The sequence below is a fragment of the Periplaneta americana genome, chromosome 17, assembly GCF_040183065.1.
Source record: "Periplaneta americana isolate PAMFEO1 chromosome 17, P.americana_PAMFEO1_priV1, whole genome shotgun sequence".
In the NCBI taxonomy this organism is placed as follows: Eukaryota; Metazoa; Arthropoda; class Insecta; order Blattodea; family Blattidae; genus Periplaneta; species Periplaneta americana.
In genome coordinates this window covers 84,572,127-84,585,439 of record NC_091133.1, presented here as the reverse complement: position 1 = coordinate 84,585,439, position 13,313 = coordinate 84,572,127, and the positions used below count along the sequence as shown (strand labels likewise).

The 13,313-nt window shown below is 36.9% G+C and overlaps 2 non-coding genes across 2 annotated transcripts; both read left to right on the top strand.

Annotated features, from left to right (window-relative positions):
* The first annotated feature begins 11,968 nt into the window (after positions 1-11,968).
* Positions 11,969-12,041, top strand: TRNAR-UCG (transfer RNA arginine (anticodon UCG)). The gene has a single exon. It is a non-coding gene; the product is annotated as a tRNA-Arg (tRNA).
* Positions 12,042-13,003: 962 nt separating this feature from the next.
* Positions 13,004-13,076, top strand: TRNAR-UCG (transfer RNA arginine (anticodon UCG)). Its single transcript has one exon. It is a non-coding gene; the product is annotated as a tRNA-Arg (tRNA).
* Positions 13,077-13,313: the final 237 nt, after the last annotated feature.

Here is a 13,313-nt window from a genome sequence, read left to right as displayed (position 1 = left end):
CATTAAGTGTAAGATATGGTTCTTATTAATTTTACTTTAGAATCCTAGAAGAATTTCTACACGCAGTTAATCTACAAGTTCCGGAAGCTGGGAATAAACGTAATTCTTTCTGCTCTTTACAACTGAATCATGGCCCTGATCACGTATCATGGTTTGAAATAATATAATTGTTCGTACGTAGATGGTTAATTCAATTCATTCCTAAATATATTTATGAATCATTAGAACCCTATATTTCCTGTGAGAAGAGTCAAAATTAGTAGCTTCAAAATTGTACGGCATATCTCGTAGGGTACATCGCGTAGTGAACTTCTCTCCCTATTTCCTGAGAAAATAACTATTTTCCATACCGCAAATTGGGGTAAACTCGGCCGCTGAGATAAACTTGAAAATAAAAAAGGGGAAGATTTAAACCTTAATATGACAGACATTGATTTATGAAGTTCATTATTTTTCATTTCTTAACAACCGATATTTCCTTTATTATTTTGAATCACAAATAGTGCTGATATTATGGTTTAAATTTTTATGGCAAGTTTACCGAAATTTACATTACATTTTCACTTTTCACACATAAGCTTAATTTTAACTTATCCTACCTATATAGTACATAATTTACATGCACTTACTGTTAATATGACGTAGGTGAGAACAAATAAATGAACACACAATTATGTTGAAAAAAAATTGTAATTTCAATTAACAAAGAAAATGTAGGCCTAATTTTATTTTCAGAGCAGAAGTGGTGTAAGTCAAAAATGGGTAATTAGGGTTGAAATAAACATTCTTTAAAATACAGTGCAAAGTAGCAGTTAATATTGAATTTATTTAAACTATTAGTAGTCAGTGAATAGCACGAAGGATATATTAATTGCTACTTTGCGCTGTATTTTACAGAATTTTTACTTTAAACCTCATTACCTAATTTTGGCTTACACCACTTCTGCTCTGAACGGCTCAAATAATCACTGGGAATGTAAAATCAACACCAATAATAGTCATACAAATTATTACAGAAAAGATTGCTTTTCATATTACATTTAAGAAGGCTCTTGTGAACTTAATACGTCTGCCACATGAATCTACACCAACACATCAGAAATGTATCGACACAGTCTGGATTTATTCCAGAAGTGAATATTTTGCAAAAGAATTACAATACTCCATGAATTCTTGAAAAATTAACATCATGATCCCTACTTGAATGCAATATAACATTCAACTTTTGAAAAATATAAAGAAAAAAACACGAATACAAAAATTATGGAATTACTTGCATTAAAAACTGTAGATACATTATCCAAAATCGGAATGGTTACACATTTACACATATGAGCTCTGCAAAAAAATAATATACTGTAACAGGTATTTACTTTGTTTCTATTTAAACTCTTCTTCCTGACATACAAGTAGGTAACTGATAACTAATAAATGTTTTATAGAACACAATACGTAGGCTACCTACAACGTGGATTATTGGTTATGACTGAGTTATGATTTTCTCTTGGTCTTTAGGGGATCTGAAGAATGACAAATTCGGAGATTTAAACTTGTTGTTACTGCAATTTTCGTCATTGCACACATTGCCTTTATTCCGACGCATGATTAAAACGTTATTATAACATCTCGCATCCCTTTAAAGCACGTGCTGGCTGTATCAACCCTATGACCAGTGCCTTGCCTGCCGCTTGGGCGCTAGTGTCGCGAATGTTCGCAGAAAAAGTGTTGAAGTTGCGTGACTGTATGTATTAGACTGTGACAGTACCTTAATTTGTTACTGAGTAACAGTTGAGAAAATCACTCTATGCAAAAACGTTTAACACTGGTGTAAAGAACATGACCCCCTCTCATGCACAACTCTCACTCGATGGACTTATTGCATCCCATTGCAGACAGAGACTAACCGAGGAGGAAAATGTAGCCTACCACTATACGTAACAGATAGCGCCACTAATTTCAGAAAAACAGCCGTGTCCCATTTTACAACCCGTCCCATATTACCACCTTCTCCTCTATAAATATTTTATTTACACACGATAATATTTATAAAAGTTACAAACTTATTGCTTTAAAGGCACTGCGTTGACTGTCTTTACTAACGCAGAAAATCGTATTCGATAGCAGTGATTCTTCAGAACAAAACGTGCATATATCGAAGTAACACAGACGTGAGGGTTGTAAGCTGTTACATTATTTCCTTGGAATTCTATTTGCATCAACCCTCGGTTTCAAAATGCCACATCTTCATCGTGCACCGACTTTTAGTGTTCGCAGAAGAATCCTCCAGTTCACAGAGAGAGACGAGGATGGCAAGCTATCGAGGAGGGACTTTTATATGTATTTCATGTTTTATTTAGTTCTAGAAAATGCAAATTCTTGGTGAATAGCGAAGACAGGCAGATGGATGGGGAATGGTGTAGCCTATACTATAAGGAGTCTCGCGGTTTTTATCGCTTGTTAGGGCAAGTCATTACCAGCCTCTCAAGGCGTCATTAACATTCAAACGTCATTAGAACACGGCTCGTAGCGTCGCCATTACAAGTGGGAGCTCTTTCTCTCTCTCGCTCTACCTTCTCTCTTTCCTTGGTTCTCTTGCTTTGTGCCTTTTGTTCACTTGTTTGAGCTTTGACAGCAGCAAACTGTGATTGAGGTAAGAGCCAGTGCGCATGTGCGTGCCGCCACAGTTGCAACGCTGTGTGTGGGCGGAGAACAACACTAATGAGGTGGAAAGAGACAGAGAGACGAGAAAAAAAAAGATGAGCGAGTAACTTGTCGAGGCTGTAATGGCGGATAGGGGGCGTGGCATGAGGTGGTATGAGGGACTTAGAATATTTGCTTTTGTTGCATTATGGGTTCCTGCACTAAGTGAATTTCAATATGAACGGTATGAGACGCGTAACATCTCTACCATTGATTCGGATTCCGCCATGCCCATTAATAACAAATGCACGTGGGTTCCGTCGGCCTGTTTGTCATAGGATAATTCTATTTGCTCACAAGCGCAATGGGAACAGTTTTCGATTATGGCCATTATATAGGACACGTTCGATGATAGCTTGTCTGTTGATTTGATTATTACACTAGAAATGTCAGCACTGGCAATCCACCTATATTTTACGGCACCTGAGCGTTGGGGGGCGCTCTTAGTGGCTCTCATAGGCAAGAGCAATGATACTAAGCTATTCTGTATAATTACTCTTGCACAGTTTAACTTAGCGTTCCTTTTCCGAACGGCTAGAGAATCGGCTTTCCACGCTGAAGACCCGGGCTGAAATCCAGGTGGGTTCACGTGAAATTTGTGGTAGATAAAGAAGAAGATACGTGGGTCATAGGCCTATAAGGAGACAAAGAGGAAGGCAGAAAGTAGAAAAAATTGGACAAAGCTGGGTTTGCAGTGTAAAACCTGCCCTTGAGTACAACACTGAATGAATGAAGATGACGTTCGGGTGTAAAGGGCTACTTCCTTTTCCCATACCAAAATTTCACCATTGCTCTAGTTATCATTATCATTCTACTCATCCTAAACCTAAGTAACGCGGAAACTTAATAAAATTTAACTACTAGGGCAATCGAAAAATAATAGCAACATAGTTACTATTTCACAATAAATTTGTTTAGCTTACTTTTGACATTACATTCTTCAAATAGGGCCTATAGTCTTCCGCCATATCAATAATAATAGTCTTCCGCCATATCAATAATAACTTTTCTGGATAGCCTATCTCTCTCACTGATCAACGCCGGTTCCACAGGCTGGCCGAAATTTCATGAGAAAATTTCTTCACCATGTGAAGATGAACCAGCGCGCATTCCGTAACACGAGTCCTAGGCGTGATACCTTAGCGCACGACGCTATGGCGTGGAAAAAACATCCAAAATAATAAAATACAAAGTCCAGAGAAGGTAGTACAAGAAATTCGTTAATATTATAAAAAGTTAAGTTACAAAACACATCTGAATCTAACGAAAGTAAGTGAATGAGATTTAGGCCTGCATGGTAATCTATTGAACGTAGTAAAGGCAATAGTATGTAGGCCTAACCAATTCTTAGTTTTAGTCAGCCTTGCACGTTGTTGAGAAATTAAATGAATTTGCCTTGTGTGATAGGCTAATTGTGTAGACCCTATAACTTAACTTATTTCTTCGAGCAGCAGAATCGTTAGGCCTAAGATTATTATTATTATTATTATTATTATTATTATTATTATTATTATTATTATTATTATTATTATTATTACTAATAGGTCTATATGTCAAACAACTAAAAATTATAGCCTAGGCGTACATAATTGATAATTGTTAAGATACTTCTGTTAATAAATAAACGTCTGCAATAAGTATCATAAGCAGAGCCAGTTAACATAGCCTACGTAATGCCTCTTTTTTTCTCTTTATAAGTCAAGTATTTTAGCAATGCCAGTAGGCTACCATTACCCTAAAGGCGAATATCATACTTACAGCAAAATAGGCCTACTGTTGAATATACATAAAATACATAATGAACACTTTTAGGTATCTTTAGGTTAAACTTACATGATTCCTTAATTGGCGTAGTAAATATATTTTAGGCTGTCTAAATCTGAATAGCTTAATATGTCAAGCCCTAGATGAGTTAATGTCTAAACTGATACCAAATAGTGTTACAGAAAACTGTAAATCAACATTACAAGAATTAATGAATTAAATACTATTATAGTCACTATCATGCCATGGTATGAAAGAAAAATTTCACAACCTCGAGCGGGAATCGAACCTGCGACTTCCTGTTCTCCGGTCAGGCGCTCTACCACTGAGCTATCGAGTTCATCTCACACCAAAGGCTCGGAATTATCCTTTCATACTGGCGACTCTGTTATAGAGTACTGTCCATAGCGTGTGACTATAATAGTATTTAATTCATTAATATGTCACATCAACGGACGTATATAGCCTACGTCACCCAAACATCGTAAGATGAAGATTACAAGAATTTCTTAAACTGCAGGGCCTGTAATAATCTCTATATTTTATCATAATTTTAAGCAGAGCTCATTTATTGTTTACGGCACAACGCTAAAGCGTAAAATAGGCCCTACCGACAGGTCAATGTGAAAATGTTCATAGGGAAACATGATAACTTATTGAGAAAGGCTTCTTCTTTCAAGAATAACCTACATTCTACCTTCATTGCCTCTCATTGAGGTTCTGACTGATAGACTGTGTACGAAAATAAGTTTGTAAATTGAACTAATTTGATTGTATATGTTTGTATAGTTTGGCTGATGAATTGTATATAGGCCTATTCTTAAAATGATTAGGCCTACTACTCTGTGTAGCTCTACTGATGAATTGTATATAGACCTACTGTAAATTGAATGGTAATATGTATAGCTCAACTGATGAATTGTTTATGATTATAAATTGAATTAATCTACTTGATATTAATTGCACAAATTTGTATAGCTTAATTAAAGTATGCTACTTTGTATTGTATATATTTGTATAGTTTTGGCCGATGAATTGTATATGCTTTAAATTGAATAGTAGTCTATATAGCTCTACTGATAAATTGTTTGTGTTTGTAATTTGAAGTAGTTTGCATGATATATATTATCAATTTCTGTATATCACAACTGGTTGAATTGTTTATGCCTTAAATTTAATTAAATTGTTTTGTATTGTAATATAGCTCAACTTATGAATGATCGTTTGCGTTTGTAAATTTAATAATCTGATTGGCTATGTGTTGTATACTTTTAGTAGAGCCATCGATGTAGCTCAGTCGGCAGACTCGCTGGGCTGCTGATCCGGAGCTGCGTTCGGGCTTGGGTTGGATCCCCCTTTGGACTTTGGTTTCTTCGGAGGTTTTCCCCAGCCGTGGGACTGAAGCCGGATGGTCTATGGCGAGTCCTTGGCATCAACCCCTTTGATTTGATTACCCACTTTGATTTGATTACCTGGTTGGGTTTTTCCGAGGTTTCCCCCACCGAAAAGGCAAATGCCGGGTAATATTTTGGCGAATCCTCGGACCTCATCTCAACTCACTACATCTCGCCAAAATGTAAAAAAATTATACAAAATTGTAAAAATTGTAGAAAATTACTAAATTGTAAAACTATAAAAATTAGTAAAAATTGTAATTGTAATATTGTAAAATGTTGACATGTTCCACATCTTAAAGCTTCATTGCTCATGTAAGATCTATGGAATAAAATGAATGAATGAATGAATGAATGAGTATACAAGTAGTAGGCCTACGCCTACATCTCATTTGACAATAGCTATGTGTCAGAGAAAGAACAATTGTTTGTATGAATCTGAAGTCTGATTAGTGTAATATGTAGCTAATTGGCGATGTATGGAAAGGAGGGGAAAAGGAACGAGATTTTTATTGAAGTAACCTATAACTTAAGACTTCAATATTTGTCAAAATTGTGCTAATTAAGCCTATCTCTATGTTGCAAAGCAATAACATTGAAACTGTTACTTCTAAGTTTCGGCGAAGGATACGATTCAGGTCAATGGGTATTATGAATTTTTTATTTTTGTAGGTTATTTTAGGACGCTTTATCAACATCTAGGTTATTTAGCGTCTGAATGAGATGAAGGTGATAATGCCGGTGAAATGAGTCCGGGTTCCAGCATCGAAAGTTACCTAGCATTTGCTCGTATTGGATTGAGGGGAAACCCTGGAAAAACCTCAACCAGGTAACTTGCCCCGACCGGGAATCGAACCCGGGCCACCTGGTTTCGCGGCTAGACGCGCTAACCGTTACTCCACAGGTGTAGACGGTATTATGAATGAAAGCTAAGAATAGGCTTATCTTTTCTTAATTTGGGTGAGTGTAGGACGTTCAATAGCTTTTATTTGGCATTAATGCTGAAGTTATGGTTTGTCAAATCACCGATACTGCAATGTCTCCGTAAGCAGCGTGTGAAAGCGCGCTTGGCGTTAGCCGAAGTTGCCACTTTGCGGGCGGGAAATAAACTGTTCACCCAATAGGCCTACCTACTTTTGGATATGAACGTCTGTCTGTACTCGTATCCAAATGTTTTGTCCTAAATCAGTCAATGGATTTGGTTCACGTTCAGTATCTACGAGTTAATTAATTCAGGAATTATTTAATTTTTTGCATGAAATATGCCTACAATTTTTATTAAAAGAATAGGCCTACTGAGTCTTCATTTAACATCAGCAACAAAAAATTTGGGAATGCACTCCAAATCAAAACAAAAATTCTCGCATGATTTTCTTTTATTACGTGAAATAAACAGAAATATGAAATGATTGAAATGTTATAGACCTAGTTATTATCATAGGAAATGAATTTTCCAGAGAAATTACTGTATCTACTAATTTTAATTTGTACGTACTCTCAGTTATGATTTTCAGCTAAGTTCTCAGGCAAAGAAGAATAATCACAACAGACCTAGTAATTAAAGGTTAGAAACGAATCGCTCTTTCTTAAAAGATAAGCGCCTTGTTAGACCTAAACTGTTCAACTCGTGCCTGCTCCCAGGGCGAATGTTCTCGGACGCAATAATTATTTTTACAATTTCTCTTTGTCGATCTGATTTCACAGTAGGCTACTCTTCTCTTATAAGTCGTTTATTTAGCGACTCTGTAGGCCTTTCAACTGCGCGCTTATGCAGCGCCAATGCAATTAGTCACAGCGAAATAGTAACTTATTTAGTAAGATGAGTTCTAATACTCAACCTATAGGCCTAATTACCTAACATTCTTATTACTTATAGTTGGCGAAAAAATACGAAAAAAAACTCTTGTAGTAGTAGCCTAAATGTAGCCTAGGCCTATAAAGTTATAGGCCTAAAGGTGCTAAACTATTGTGGCGAACGGCCGATTCGGCGTCACACAAACACAGGGATAGGCCTATCCTATTTCTCGAGACGGAGATGACAATGAAATGGGAACTGTGTAGTGTGTTGGTGGAATGACGAGAGAAAAATGTGAGAATCCCGAAAAAAAATCCTTAAAATGTAACTTCGTTTGCCACATCCGCCATCGCCTAGATTTGAACTCAGGTCCGCTGTTGTCGTAAGCCAGCGTCCTGGGATCTGACTCGATGAAATAATTAGCCTAAGTGGGATTCGAACCTACACTCTCGTAAGTAACTCCACAGTTTATAATTAGCATTACAAACTCATCGTAGCCTACACTGTGACAGTGAGAAGAACATGAATTAAAAATAGAAGGCATTACAGCTGGCGTATCTATTTTGACTGTTGTGGTTGCACAACGCATTTTGCTCTAAAATGCAACGCTAGCATCAGTCACGTTCAATGCACAGAGCATATTTTCCCTCCGCATTTTAAGATGATTCCTTAACCTAGAGTTCAAGACGTTGTTGCTGATATTTTTAAGTTAGCCTATATTAAGCTTATAGCCTACGTGGATGTTATTCTTAGACAATAGAGGATACATTTTAATTTTATTAATGCATAACATTTTATAAAGATTGCGTCCCACCGCCAAGGTGTCTCACTGTTAGTGCGCTGGACCTAAAAACCAAAGGCCCAGTTTCAAATCCCGATCTGCTCTGAATTTATAGCCTAATATGTGTTAGACAAACTCGTTGTCCAAGTAACACATAGGTTTTCTCCGGATCTCCGGTTCCCCTGTGACATTTAAACAGTTCATCATCATCATCATCATCATCATCATCATCATCATCTTCTTCTTCTTCTTCTTTTTCATTCATCACGAGTAGTCTATAATGTAGATTCACCGTTTGTAGTGCAATCTGGATAGTATCTGAAGAACCACGTTTCTCGACACTAGCGACATCTATGAGAACGTTCGTATAGTCGGGACTTATAATGGCAAGTAGAGGACCGCATCAATGAACAAAACAAATTCTGCTCTGTAGGCCTATTAGGGATACACTGGTACCTATCGTCCGTCCCAGGGATCTGTGGAGTAACTTACGCATATGGGGAAGGAGTCTATCTGTGCCGGAGTGTATTGCGGGCAGCATTAGCTCGAGGCCACTAAGGGGTAAGATGCTCATGGTAGAAGGTAGAGTAGAGTTCTGATATAAATGATCCAATCCCTGCAAGCGATTGCTAGCTTCGTTTAACCAACTCCTCTTCCCAAAGCGAACATTGGCCCTAGCCCTCCCATATACCACTTGCGCAGAGGTCTGGCTTCGTCTTTCTACTCTACAGATTCCTGAGACGGACCATAGAATACCTCACTCAGTTTCGGGAATGAAACTACAGTTGTGTTGGTTTGAATGTGTTAATTTTGTGTCAGTTTACAAATGGAGAGTGTCGGTCTACGATAAGAGAAGTAATCAATAAAGAGTATGCGATATATATTCTCTTCACATAAAGCGACATTCCGAAATTTGTCCTAGCTCATAACGAATGTTTCACTATGAGCCACTCAAAGTGTATTGTATGTTTTTATTATCACTTTAATATTGTAGAACAGCGATTACAAATCGAGCGAGTGGTCGCATCGGTCTGTAGCTGCTCTCGGTGCCGAGATATTACTGAGAGACGCAGCGCAGCACGGCTAATTTTATACGCAAATTTGGCGCCCTCATGCCCGTAGCGAGGAGAGTTGGCATCATTCGGCGATGTCGCACAAATTACATTGGTTCATGGCCTAACTACTCATAATTTTAGCATTTAGCTGTGGCTAATAGTGTTGTCACAATAAGCATTTGAAATTGTGCCATTTTGTGTTTCACCAGGAATCCCGCAACATATTGCCCATAGGCTACTCGGTGGTGTGTTGATTTCTCTAAAGCTATGGATAAGAAAAAATACTATAATTAAAAAGGAACACGGAAAAGTGGGGCTTCGTGTTGCAAGAGCTGCCTATACAACCAGAAAAGAAAGCAAAGAGGACACATTTTTTAATGTACTAAGCAGAGTTAGGAAGTTGATACTAAAATTGTTAAGTTGTGTGAGCTTAGACTATATCTCTACCGAATGAAAAATAATAGCGCATCTCTGAATGTCAGTGAACCAGAACGACAGCCTGATGGTGATCAAATATGTGCTCCAATCGTCCATAGCCTTAGAACAAGAAAACAATAAACGAATAATATAAAAAAACAATAATTTGTAATTAAAAATTTCGTAATTCCCAAACTAAAATAATTTACCCACACACATAAAAGTAACATACAAAGTATGCAGTTATGATTCTAGCCTCATTATAACAAATAACAATGAACATTTTCATTTTATTAAAAGAAATACTCCTTTCATGTTCAGAAAAAAAAACAATATTTGTATCTGAAAATATTCGTTCTACGTCACAAGACGTTACTGGAGCAAATTTGAAATATGATACAGCATTATCTTACTATTATCAGATGAACTACTTTGTGTGAATCTAATGGTGTAATTCTGTATGTTGCACATAATATTAAATCCATAATTTCAAGAAAATGTTTTCATTTATATTGTAATGACAGCTATGATGTTCGTATCGTAATTCCGATGTTGAACTTGGACTGTAACGCAACGGAATGCATAGCAGCACAAGATTCAACATTTAACAAATAACGTGTTACACACTCCTGTTTGCATAATTATTTAATAACAGATGAGTTTATTTTTTTGGAATCATGCATAATATTAACACGATGTAAACAATACAATAATAACAGAATAGCTCACTTTGTTCAGAACCTGAAATATTAATATAAATTAACAATATTCTTCAAACTATTCACGACTGTACAAGCTCCACAGAATGCCACTATGCGTTGTTTATGTGAACATGCTGTGTATCATCTGTAATCAGCGTAGCAGGGCGAGGCGCGGGTAACATCTATACTCCTCGCTGTACTCAACTGCAATCTACTGTTTCGGTACGAACTTCCTACCTATGGTGATCAGGATTGCTTAAGTGACGCTAGACTTTGGAAGAAATTTTGCTATTGAAATATATGTTCTGGAGAAATAATGAATTCAGAATACACTGGTAGCCTAATGGTAAAAAGTAAGACCAACTAACCATTTTAAACTACCAACCATAGGACTCCCAAAGGGCAGATGGACGCGTCAAAAGACGGACGAATAAATGGGTAGGTGGGTGGATAGATGGATAGAAAAAGTACGCCTATGTGCAGATGAGTTGAAAGGCGGATGGATGGATGATGGAGGGATGGTGATGAATGACTAGGTATGTGAACAGGTTGATAGGGGTTCAATGGATGTCTTATTTGCGTGAAAAGTATTCTTGCAGTTAATATTATAATTATAATATTTTTAATGTCAGAAAATAGTTTATTTAAAATATTAGTTGGGATATAAATATTATTGGTAGTAATATTAAACCTTTAGTGTATAAATAATAGTAACAGTATAACTACAGATCGATGGGTTCGAATACATATTTTTTTTATTTTAGTAGGTTATTTTACGACGCTATATCAACAGCTTAGGTTATTTAGCGTCTGAATAAGATGAAGGTGATAATGCCGGTGAAATGAGTCCGGAGTCCAACACCGAAAGTTACCCAGCATTTGCTCATATTGGGTTGAGGGAAAACCCCGGAATAACCTCAACCAGGTAACTTGTCCCGACCGGGATTCGAACCCTGGCCACCTGGTTTCACGACTAGAAGCGCTAACCGTTTCTCCACAGGCGTGGACTCAAAGATAGTAAGCAGTTACGTAAGAAAGAATAAATTGATTGCTTTGTATATATAGGAGGGAGTATGTGTGTGTGGGTAGGAGGTAGTGAGAGGGGTGAAGAGAGGAGGAGTGAATATTAGGAGTTGTCTTTCAAATGTTAAATTAGTGTAATACCGTACTATAAGTTTCGCTGCTTGCTATTTTTATCTCAAAAAAAGAAAGTACGATTTCCATCTCACACTACATAATAGGCTACGCCTAGACTAATATGAAACAAATAATGTTGAGGAGCAGTTCCGAATCTCGATTTCCGCCGCACGGACGCCTTCGTCTCTAGTGTAATTACAAGTGATGAAGGGAGAAATCCGCATGACCGCGTGGCCTAACGGATAAGGCGTCGGACTTCGGATCCGAAGATTGCAGGTTCGAATCCTGTCGCGGTCGATAGTTACTTTTTAAATTTATATTATTTACACGCCACTACTTGACGACGTGTTCCTCAATAAGTCTGACACGTAAAATGCGATCTCATTTTGCCAGTGATAATATTATTTCGCTTAAATTTTTTCACCCGTAAAGAAAGAGGAAATGCAGTGACCTTCCTTCCGCTACAAAATAGGAGACAGCAATGAACAATGAACATGTCTCTTATGTACGCACACACAAGAAATAGTTCGTTTAAATTAAAATCTAAATTTAATTCCATACTGATCACGAAATTATCCAAATAAAAATTGTATTCAGTAAGTTGTGTATCTAATTAATTTACGAACCACTTCTTCAATATGCAAATGCAAATATAAATACAAATAAGACGAAGACCATAGCCATAGGAAGAAAAATAAAGGAGGTAAACTTGAGAATTCTAAATGTGGCAGTAGAGCAAGTGGACAGTTTCAAATACTTGGGGTGTACTATAAGCAGTAACATGAGCTGCTGCCAGGAAGTCAAAAGAAGGATAGCAATGGCCAAGGAAGCTTTTAATAGAAAAAAAAAACGTATTTTGCGGATCTCTAGAGAAAGAACTAACGAAGAGACTAGTGAAGTGCTTTGTATGAAGTGTGGCCAACACTTCTTTTGCTTTAATAGTACAAGACTCCGTTTCCTAAAGTATAAACTAATATTAAATGCGTTACGCATCTTGGAACAGAAATGAATCAGAAAAACAATATTTTTTATTTGCGAATTCGTTCGATTTTCTCTCGTTTAATTTCAGTACAAAACATATTCTGAAAAAATGCAAGGCAAACGACCATTTCAACCTGCTGTAACTTAATTATTTGGACTTACCAGTCCAGTTCACAGTAAAGATAGAGCGTTCAATGTATGCGGCTATCAACAAGTCACAGGAGGACTTTCCACGCGTTACCCGATGAAAAGAAAAAGATAATTGCGTACCCAAACATGACCGCGTGGCCTAATGGATAAGGCGTCGGACTTCGGATCCGAAGATTGCAGGTTCGAGTCCTGTCGCGGTCGCAAGTGTTAAATTTTTGTCCCGTTAATTTTATTAATTTAAAGCATTTAATTGAAACTATAGTTTTGTACAATTTAAGTAATATATATATTATTTATGACACAACGATTTTAACGTACAATAATAATTCAATAACACAAGATATTCAAGCTTTTAGAAGACTTTATGCGATATTTTACTTTCGTCTATCCAAACTATTTGAGTTTTATAAATTATTTCTCTAAATATGGCAGCAACTT